This window comes from Papio anubis, unplaced genomic scaffold (assembly GCF_008728515.1).
Source record: "Papio anubis isolate 15944 unplaced genomic scaffold, Panubis1.0 scaffold588, whole genome shotgun sequence".
Lineage (NCBI taxonomy): Eukaryota > Metazoa > Chordata > Mammalia > Primates > Cercopithecidae > Papio > Papio anubis.
The window spans coordinates 1-9,459 of record NW_022166099.1 but is presented as its reverse complement, the minus strand read 5'-3'; the positions used below and the strand labels follow the sequence as shown (position 1 = coordinate 9,459).

Here is a 9,459-nt window from a genome sequence, read left to right as displayed (position 1 = left end):
AAGAATTTACATTAGCAAGGTTATAATGGATGTACAGTAATTTTTTATGCTTTTCTTTTTTATTTTTATTTTATTATTATTATACTTTTAAGTTCTAGGTACATGTGCATAACGCGGCAGGTTTGTTAAGACATGTATATTCTTGTGCCATGTTGTTGTGCTGCACCCATCAACTCGCTAGCACCCATCAACTCGCCATTTACATCAGGTATAACTCCCAATGCAACTCCTCCCCGCCTCCTCCCCCATGATAGGGCCCCGTGTGATGTTCCCTTCCTCGAAGTCCAAGTGATCTCATTGTTCAGTTCCCACCTATGAGTGAGAACACGCGGTGCTTGGTTTTCTGTTCTGTGATAGTTTGCTAAGAATGATGGTTTCCAACTGCATCCATGTCCCTACAAAGGACACAAACTCATCCTTTCTATGGGCTGCATTAATATTCCATGGTGTATATAAAGCCACATTTTCTTAATCCAGTCTGTCACTGGGATGGACATTTGGGTTGACTCCCCAAGTCTTTGTTATTGTGAATATGCCGCACAAACATAATGCGGTGCATGTCTTTATAGCAGCATGATTTATAATCCTTTGGGTATATATACCTAGTAATGGGATGGCTGGCCATATGGTACATCTAGTTCTGTGATCCTGAGGAATCGCTATACTGTTTTCCATAATGAACTAGTTTACAATCCCACCAACAGTGTAAAAGTGTTCCTATTTCTCCACATCCTTCCAGCATCTCGTTGTTTCCCTGACTTTTAATGATCGCCATTCTAATCTAGTGTGAGATGGTATCTCATTGTGGTTTTGATTTGCATTTCTCTGATGGCCAGTGATGATGAGCATTTTTCACATGTGTCTGTTACTTATGAATGTCTTTGAGAAAATGTCTGTTCATATCCTTTTGCCCACTTTTTGATGGGTGGGGTTGTTTGTTTTTTCTGTAAATTTGTTTGAGTTCTTTATAGGTTCTGGATATTAGCCCTTTGTCAGATGAGTAGACTGCAGTAAATTTTCTCCCATTCTGTGGGTGTTTGCCTGTTCATTCTTTCTTCTTTTTTGACAGAGCCTCACTTCATCGCCCAGGCTGGAGTGTAGTGGTGCAATCTCAGCTTACTGCAATGCCTTGTTTCCAGGTCCAAAGGATTCTTTTGCCTCAGCAACCAGAATAGCTGGGATTACAGGTGTGTGCTACCAAACCTGGCTAAATTTTCTTGTGTTTTTAGTAAAGACAGAGTTTCACAATGTGGGCCAGATTGGTCTTGAACAACTGAGTTCAAGGGATCCTCCCACCTCAGCCTCCCAATGTACTGGGATTACAGGCATGAGCTACTGCTCTTGGCCACCTTTATTATATATATTTTTCTACCAAAGAAACACATGCACTCATGTGTTTATTGCAGCACTATTCACAATAGCAAATACATGAAATCAACCTAGATCCCCATCAACAGTGGACTGGATAAGGAAACTGTAGTAAGGGGAGAACTGGGGAGAACCAGGAAAGGATGTTTAGTTTGAGGCAGTGCTGAGATAGGATCATGAAGGAAGAGGTGAAGGGAATTCCTGTAAGAGTGGCACGGCGTTGTTGTCCTCTGGTCCCCAAAGAGATTAGCGAGGGCTGCCAGATATGCCTTTCCTTCATGTCCAGGGAGACTCAGGTGGTGGTTGGTATTGATAAATCCTTCAACTATGATTTTGTGTTTGACCCCTGTAATGAACAAGAAGAAGTCTTCAATATAGCAGTAGCACCACTCATAAAAGGCATATTTAAATGATATAATGCAATGGTCCTGGCCTATGGGCAGACTTGCTCTGGAAAAAAAACCTATTCAATGGGAGGTGCATACACTGCAGAGCAAGAGAATGAACCAACAGTTGGGGTTATTCCTAGGGTAATACAACTGCTCTTCAAAGAAATTGATAAAAAGAGTGATTTGGAATTTATTCTGAACGTGTCTTACTTAGAGATTTATAATGAAGAAATTTTGGATCTTCTATGCCCATCTTGTAAGAAAGCTCAAATAAATATATGGGGTGATCCTAAGGAAGGCATAAAGATTGTGGGACTCACTGGGCAGACTGTTTTAGTTGCCTTGGATACTGTTTCCTGTTTGGAGCAGGGCAACAACTCTGTGGCCTCCACAGCTATGAACTCCCAGTCATCCCAATTTCATGCCATCTTTACAATCTCCATAGAACAGAGAAAGAAAAGTGACAAGAATAGCAGCTTTCACTCCAAGCTGCATCTTGTAGACCTCGCTGAATCAGAAAGACAGAAGAAAACCAAGGCTGAAGGGGTTTGTCTAAAAAAGGGTATTAATATTAATCGAGGCCTTCTATGCTTGGGAAATGTAATCAGTGCTCTTGAAGATGACAAAAAGGATGACTTTGTGTCCTACAGCGATTCCAAGTTCACTCCACTGCTTCAGGATTCTCTAAGTGGTAATAACCATATTCTTATAATAGCCTGTGTGAGTCCTGCTGGCTCCAATCCAGAAGAAACTAAATACCCCTCACTATGATGACAGAGTAAGAAAAACCAGGAACCAACCTGTTGCTAATATTGATCCCCAGACAACTGAACTTAATCATCTAAAGCAATGGGTAAAACAGCTACAACAGCTACAAGTCTTGTTGCTACAAGCACATGGACATACCCTGTCTGGATCTATAAATGTATAACCATCAGATAATCTACAATCCCTGATGGAGAATAAAAGATTAAGTCGTGGTCTGAGCGAGGCAGCTGGTCAGACAGCCCAGATGTTGGAGAGGATCATTTTGACAGAGCAAGTGAATGAAAAAATGAACACCAACCAGGCACGGTGGCTCATGCCTGTAATCCCAGCACTTTGGGAGGCCGAGGTGGGTGGATCACGAGGTCACGACCATCCTGCCTAACATAGTGAAAACCCATCTCTACTACAAATACAAAAATTTAACGGGGCATGGTGGCGGGCACCTGTAGTCCCAGCTACTCGGGGGGCTGAGGCAGAAGAATGGTGTGAACCCAAGAGTTGGAACTTGCGGTGAACCAAGATTGCATCACTGCATTCCAGCCTGGGTGACAGAGTGAGACAATGTCTCAAAAAAAAAAATTAACGCCAAGCTAGAAGAGCTAAGGCAGCATGCAGCCTGAAAACTGGATCTTCAAAAGCTAGTGGAGGCTTTGGAAGACAGGAATTGAAATAAAATGTAGAAATAATTTGTAACCTGAAGCAATTGATTACCAAGTTATCGGATGAAAGTCCTGCTTGCATGGCTGCAGCCGTTAATACTGTGGTGGAACAAGAAGCTCAAGTGGAAACCAGTTCAGAGAGGAGCCGGTATTCTGATGCTTTTACCACTCAGCATGCTTTCTGTCAAGCTCAGATGTCGAAGGAGTTGGTTGAGTTGAATAAAGCCACTGCACTGAAAGAGGCCCTAGCTAGGAAGATGACTCAGAACATTTGCGAGCTACAGCCCATTCAGTTCCAATACCAGCATAATATAAAAAAAACTAGAACTGGAAGTCATTTATCTGCAAAAGGAAAAGGAAGAATTTGTTCTTGAACTTCAGACAGCAAAGAAGGATGTCAACCAAGCCAAGTTGAGTGTGGCCACTGAAAATATCTCCAGGAGCTGGAGGATCAAATAGCTGATCTGAGGAAGACACCGACTGAGCAGTCCAAACTTCTGAAACTAAAAGAATCCACAGAGCATACTGTCTCCAGTCTGAACCAGGAGATACGGATGATGAAAAACTAGTGGGTACAGTTAATGTGTCAAATGAAAGAGGATGCTGAGAAGTTTAGACAGTGGAAGCAGAAAAAAGACAAATAAGTAATACAGTTAAAAGAATGAGTCAGTAAGAGGCAATATGAACTTCTCAAATTTGAAAGAAACTTCAAGAAACAATCCAATGAGCTAAGATGTAAAACAGAGGAGGCAGCAGCTGCCAACAAGTGTCTCAGGGATGCTCTCCAGAAACAATGGGAAGTCGCAGATAAGCAGAAAGAGACTCAGAGCCATGGAGTGGAAGGCACTGCAACTGGAGTGAAGAATTGGCTTGGAAACAAAATTGAGGCTATGGTCACTACTCAGGAAGCCAAACGCCATCTGATGGGCTCCTTGAAGATAGAAAGATCCTGGTTCAGGGATGTGGCTCAACTCAAAGAAAAAAAAAAGGAATCTGGGGAGAATCCACCTCCTAAACTCCAGAGACATACATTCTCCCTTACTGAAGTGCGTGGTCAAGTTTCGGAGTCAGAAAATTCTATTACAAAGCCGATTGAAAGCCTAGAGACTGAAATGGAACTCAGGAGTGCTCTCAGATAGCTGAACTACAGCAGAAGCTGCTGGATACAGAAAGTGAAGATAGGCCAAAACAATGTTGGGAGAATATTGACACCATTCTGGAAGCCAACTGTGCCCTGAAATATTTGATTTGAGAGCTGGTCTCCTCCAAAATACAGGTCAGCAAACTTGAAAGCAGCCTGAAACAAAGCAAGGTCAGCTGTGCTGACGTGCAGAAGATGCTGTTTGAGGAATAAAATCATTTTGCTGAGTTGGAGACAGTTATAAGCTGAGCTGGTCAGAATGGAGAAACAGCACCAAGAGAAGGGGTTGTACCTTCTCGGCCAGCTGCAGCAGAGCCAAATTGCAGAGAAGCAGTTAGAGGAATCAGTCAGTGAGAAGGAACAGCAGCTACTGAGCACACTGAAGTGTCAGGATGAAGAACTTGAGAAGAAGCAAGTCATGTGTGAGCAAAATCAGCAGTTTTTAAGAGAATGAAATCATGAAGCAAAAACTGACCCCTGACCCTTCTCCAGGTAGCCAGTAGACAGAAATATCTTCCTAAGGATACTCTTCTATCTCCAGACTCTTCTTTTGAATATGTCCCACCTAAGCCTAAACCTCCTGTTAAACTTCCTGGAGCAAAGAATGGTCATCGAGGATCTAAAATATTGTTCAAAGCATTCTGTGAATGAGCATGAGGATGGTGATGGTGATGGTGATGAGGGGGATGATGAGTAATGGAAGCCAAAAAATTAGTTAAGGTGTCCAGGAAGAAAATCCAAGGGTGTTCCTGCAAGGGTTGGTGTGGGTGGAGGAAGCAAAATTCAGACTGTGGTGTGGACTGTAGCTGTGACCCCACAAAGTGTCAGGACCGCCAGCAAGGCAAGGATAGCTTGTGCACCATTGAATGGGCCCAGGATTCTGAAGGCTCCTTCAAACTGGAGTATCTTACTGAGGGGATCCCAGGACTGAGCTTCTTTAACCCCGTGTGTGCCACCCCCAATAGCAGGATCCGGAAAGAGATGTGTAACGTGGAGCAGGTGCTGTGAAAGAAGACTGCTCCAGTTCCCCTACCCCCTTTTGACCTCCCAGAGTTGAAACATGTAGCAACAGAATACCAAGAAAACAAGGCTCCAGAGAAGAAAGAGAAACAAACTGGCCGGCAACACCAGATTCTTCTCTGGCTTCTCCCCTATCGAACAAGAGGCCCACTGAATTTGAAGTCATCATCTCCACCCCCAGTCTCGCTTGGGAGACGTTTTCAGGTTGCAGTCAGAGGGGTTTCTTAAATGACTTCCCTGGATTTCAGGTTTCTTGCTGTTGAAATAAGAAAAAGAGCATTACTGAAAAGAAGGTAAACTTTGATGGATGTTGGTCTTCAGCCTCCAGCCCCAGACTCCTACTCCGTTCTCCAGAAGGGTGCTAAGCCACCTACTGAAAAGAGAACCTACTGACATTCCTAATGACTCATCAGGAATCAGTCCTCAGTATCGTCCAGTTGTTTCTTATTTTTGAGCAGTTCAGGCTGTCTCATGACAGGGATGAGGCCAAGGCTTTCTTATTTTTTGGTTGTCCCTGCTTAACGGAGGAGACTAGCCCAGGATGGGGGCCTGGCTAAGATCTTTTACTCCAACTCAGAAATGGATTTGTGATCTTCATCTTTGCTTTCCTGACATTCTCTGAATTTTAAGTGTTTCAATAGTACTCTCAATCGTCTGCCATGTTTCTGAAGTAAATGAATTATTATTGTTATATTTTATTATACTTTTAGTTCTGGGATACATGTGCAGAATGTGCAGGTTTATTATATAGGTATACATGGGCCATGGTGACTTGCTTCACCCATTGACCCGTCATCTACATCAGGTATTTCTCCTAATGCTATCCCTCCCCTAGCCCCCCACCATCCAACGTACCCTGGTATGTGAGGTTCCCCTCCCTGCGTCCATGTGTTCTCACTGTTCAAATCCCACTTGAGTGAGAACATATGGTGTGTGGTTTTCTGTTCCTGTGTTAGTTTGCTGATAATGATGGTTTCCAGCTTAATCTATGTCCCTGCAAATACATGAACTCATCCATTTTTATGGCTGCACAGTACTGACTCGTGTATATGTGCCACATTTTCTTCATCCAGTCTATCATTGATAGGCATTTGGGTTGGTTCCAAGTCTTTGCTATTGTGAACAGTGCTGCAATAAACATTTGTGTGCATGTGTCTTTATAGTAGAATGATTTATAACACCCTGTAATGGGATTGCTGGGTCAAATGGTATTTCTGGTTCTAGATCCTTGAGGAATCGCCACACTGTCTTCCACAATGCTTGAACTAATTTACACTCCCAACAGTGTAATAATGTTCCTATTTCTCCACATCCTCTCCAGCAACTGTCGTTTCCTGACTTTTTAATGGTCTCCATTCTAACTGGTGTGAGATCGTAGCTCATTGTAGTTTTGATTTTCATTTCTCTAATGAGCAGTGATAATGAGCTTGTTGTCATTTGTTTGTTGGCTGCATGAATGTCTTCTTTTGAGAAGTGTGTGTTCATATCCTTCACCCACTTTTTGATGTTTTTCTTTTTTTGTAAATCTGTTTAAGTCCTTTGTAGATTCTGAATATTAGCCATTTGTCAGATGGATAGGTTGCAACAATTTTCTCCTATTCTGTATGTTGCCTGCTCACTCTGATGATAGATTCCTTTACTGTGTAGAAACTCTTTAGTTTAATTAGATCCCGTCTGTCAGTTTTCTTACATACATTGCTTTTGGTGTTTTATGAAGTCTTTGCCTGTCTATGCCCTGAGTGGTATTACCCAGGTTTTCTAGTTTTTATAGCTTCAGATCTTTTTGAGACTGAGTTCGGCTGGCCTCTGTCGCCTGCCGGGAGGTGCAGTGGGGTCGGATCTGCTCACTGCAAGCTCATCTGGTTTACTTACTCTGCCTCAGCCTCCCGAGATGCCAGACCAGGTACTGGGCCACTCTCAGCCCCTGGCTGGTTTTTGTATTTAGGTAGAGATGGGGTCAGGATAGTCTCGATCTCCTGATCCACCCGTCTCGGCCTCCCAAAGTGCTGGGATTACAGGCTTGAGCCACCGCGCCCGGCCTATAGTTTCAGATCTTACGTTTAAGTCTTTAATCCATCTTGAGTTAATTTTTGTATAAGGTTAAAGAAGGCATCTAGCTTCAGTTTTTTGCATATGGCTAGCCAGTTTCCCCAATACCAATTATTAAATAGGGAATCCTTTCCCCTTTGCTTGTTTGTGTCAGATTTGTCAAAGATCAGATGGTTGTAGATGTGTGGTGTTCTTTCTGAGGCCTGTGCTCTGTTCCATTGATCTATATATCTTTTTTGGTACCAGTACCATGCTGTTTTAATTACTGTAGCCTTGTAGTATAGTTTGAAGTCAGGTGGTGTGATGCCTCCAGCTTTGTTCTTTTTGCTTAAGATTCTCTTGGCTATACGGGCTCTTTTTTGGTTCCATATGAACTTTAAATTAGTTTTTTTCTAATTCTGCGAAGAAAGTCATTGGTAGCTTGATGGAGATACCCTTGAATTTATGAATTACTTTGGGAAGTATGGCCATTTTCAAGATATTGATTCTTTCTATTCATGAGCATGGAATATTTTTCCATTTGTTTACATCCTGTTTTATTTTCTTGAGGAGTGGTTTGTAGTTCTCCTTGAAGAGGTCCTTCACATTCCTTGTAAGTTGTATTCCTAGGTATTTTATTCTCTTTGTAGCAATTGTGAATGGGAGTTCACTCATGATTTGGCTCTCTGTTTGGCTATTATTGGTGTATAAGAATGCATGTGAGTTTCACACATTGCTTTTGTATCCTGAGACTTTGCTGAAGTTGCTTATGAGTTTAAGGAGATTTGGGGTTGAGACAATAGGTTTTCTAAATATACAACCATGACATCTGCAAACAGAGACAATTTGGTTTCCTCTCTTCCTATCTGAATACCCTTGATTTCTTTCACTTGCCCGATTGCTCTGACAAGAACTTCTAATACTATGGTGAATAGGAGTGGCAAGAGAGGGCATCTTTGTCTTGTGCTGGTTTTCAAAGGGAATGCTTCCAGCTTTTGCCCATTCAACATGATATTGGCTGTGGGTTTGTTATAAATACTTCTTATTATTTTGAGATATGTTCCATCAATACCGAGTTAATTGAGAGTTTTTAGCATAAAATTGTGTTGACTTTTATCAAAGGCCTTTTCTGCATCTATTGAGATAACCGTAATCTTTGTCATTGCTTCTCTTTACGTGATGGATTATGTTTATGGATTTGCATATGTTGAACCAGCCTTGCATCCCAGCATTGAAGATGTCTTGATTGTGGCGGACAAGCTTTTTGACGTCCTCTTGGGTTAGGTTTCCTGGTATTTTATTGACGATTTTTGTGTTAATCTTCATCAGGGATATTGGCCTGAAATTTTCTTTTTTGTTGTGTCTCTTCCAGGTTTTGTTATCAGCATGATGCTGCTCTCAAAAAATGAGTTAGGGAGAAACTCTTCTTTTTCTTTTGGTTAGAATAGTATCAGAAGTACCCATCAGTCTGCTGTATTCAGGAGACCCATCTCACACGCAGAGACACACATAGGCTCAAAATAAAGCAATACAGGAATATTTATCAAGCAAATGGAGAACAAAAAAAAGCAGGGGTTGCAATACGAGTCTCTGATAAAACAGACTTTAAACCATCAAAGATCAAAAGAGACAAAGAAAGCCATTACATAATGGTAAAAGGATCAATTCAACAGGAAGAGCTAACTATCCTAAATATGTATGCACCCAATACAGGAACACCCAGATTCATAAAGCAAGTCCTTAGAGACTTACAAAGAGACTTAGACTCCCATACAATAATAATGGGAGACTTCAACACTCCACTGTCAACATTAGACAGATCAACAAGACAGAAAGTTAACAAGGATATCCAGGAATTGAACTCATCTCTGCAGCAAGCAGACCTAATAGACATCTATAGAACTCTCCACCCCAAATCAACAGAATATACATTCTTCTTAGTACCACATCGTACTTATTCCAAAATTGACCACATAATTGGAAGTAAAGCACTCCTCAGCAAATGTACAAGAACAGAAATTATAACAAACTGTCTCTCAGACCACAGTGCAATCAAACTAGAACTCACGACTAAGAAACTCAATCA

At 41.8% G+C, this 9,459-nt stretch overlaps 1 pseudogene; it reads left to right on the top strand.

The window, feature by feature from the left end:
* Nucleotides 1–1,537: 1,537 nt before the first annotated feature.
* On the top strand, nucleotides 1,538–6,096 carry LOC101021135 (annotated as a pseudogene).
* Nucleotides 6,097–9,459: the final 3,363 nt, after the last annotated feature.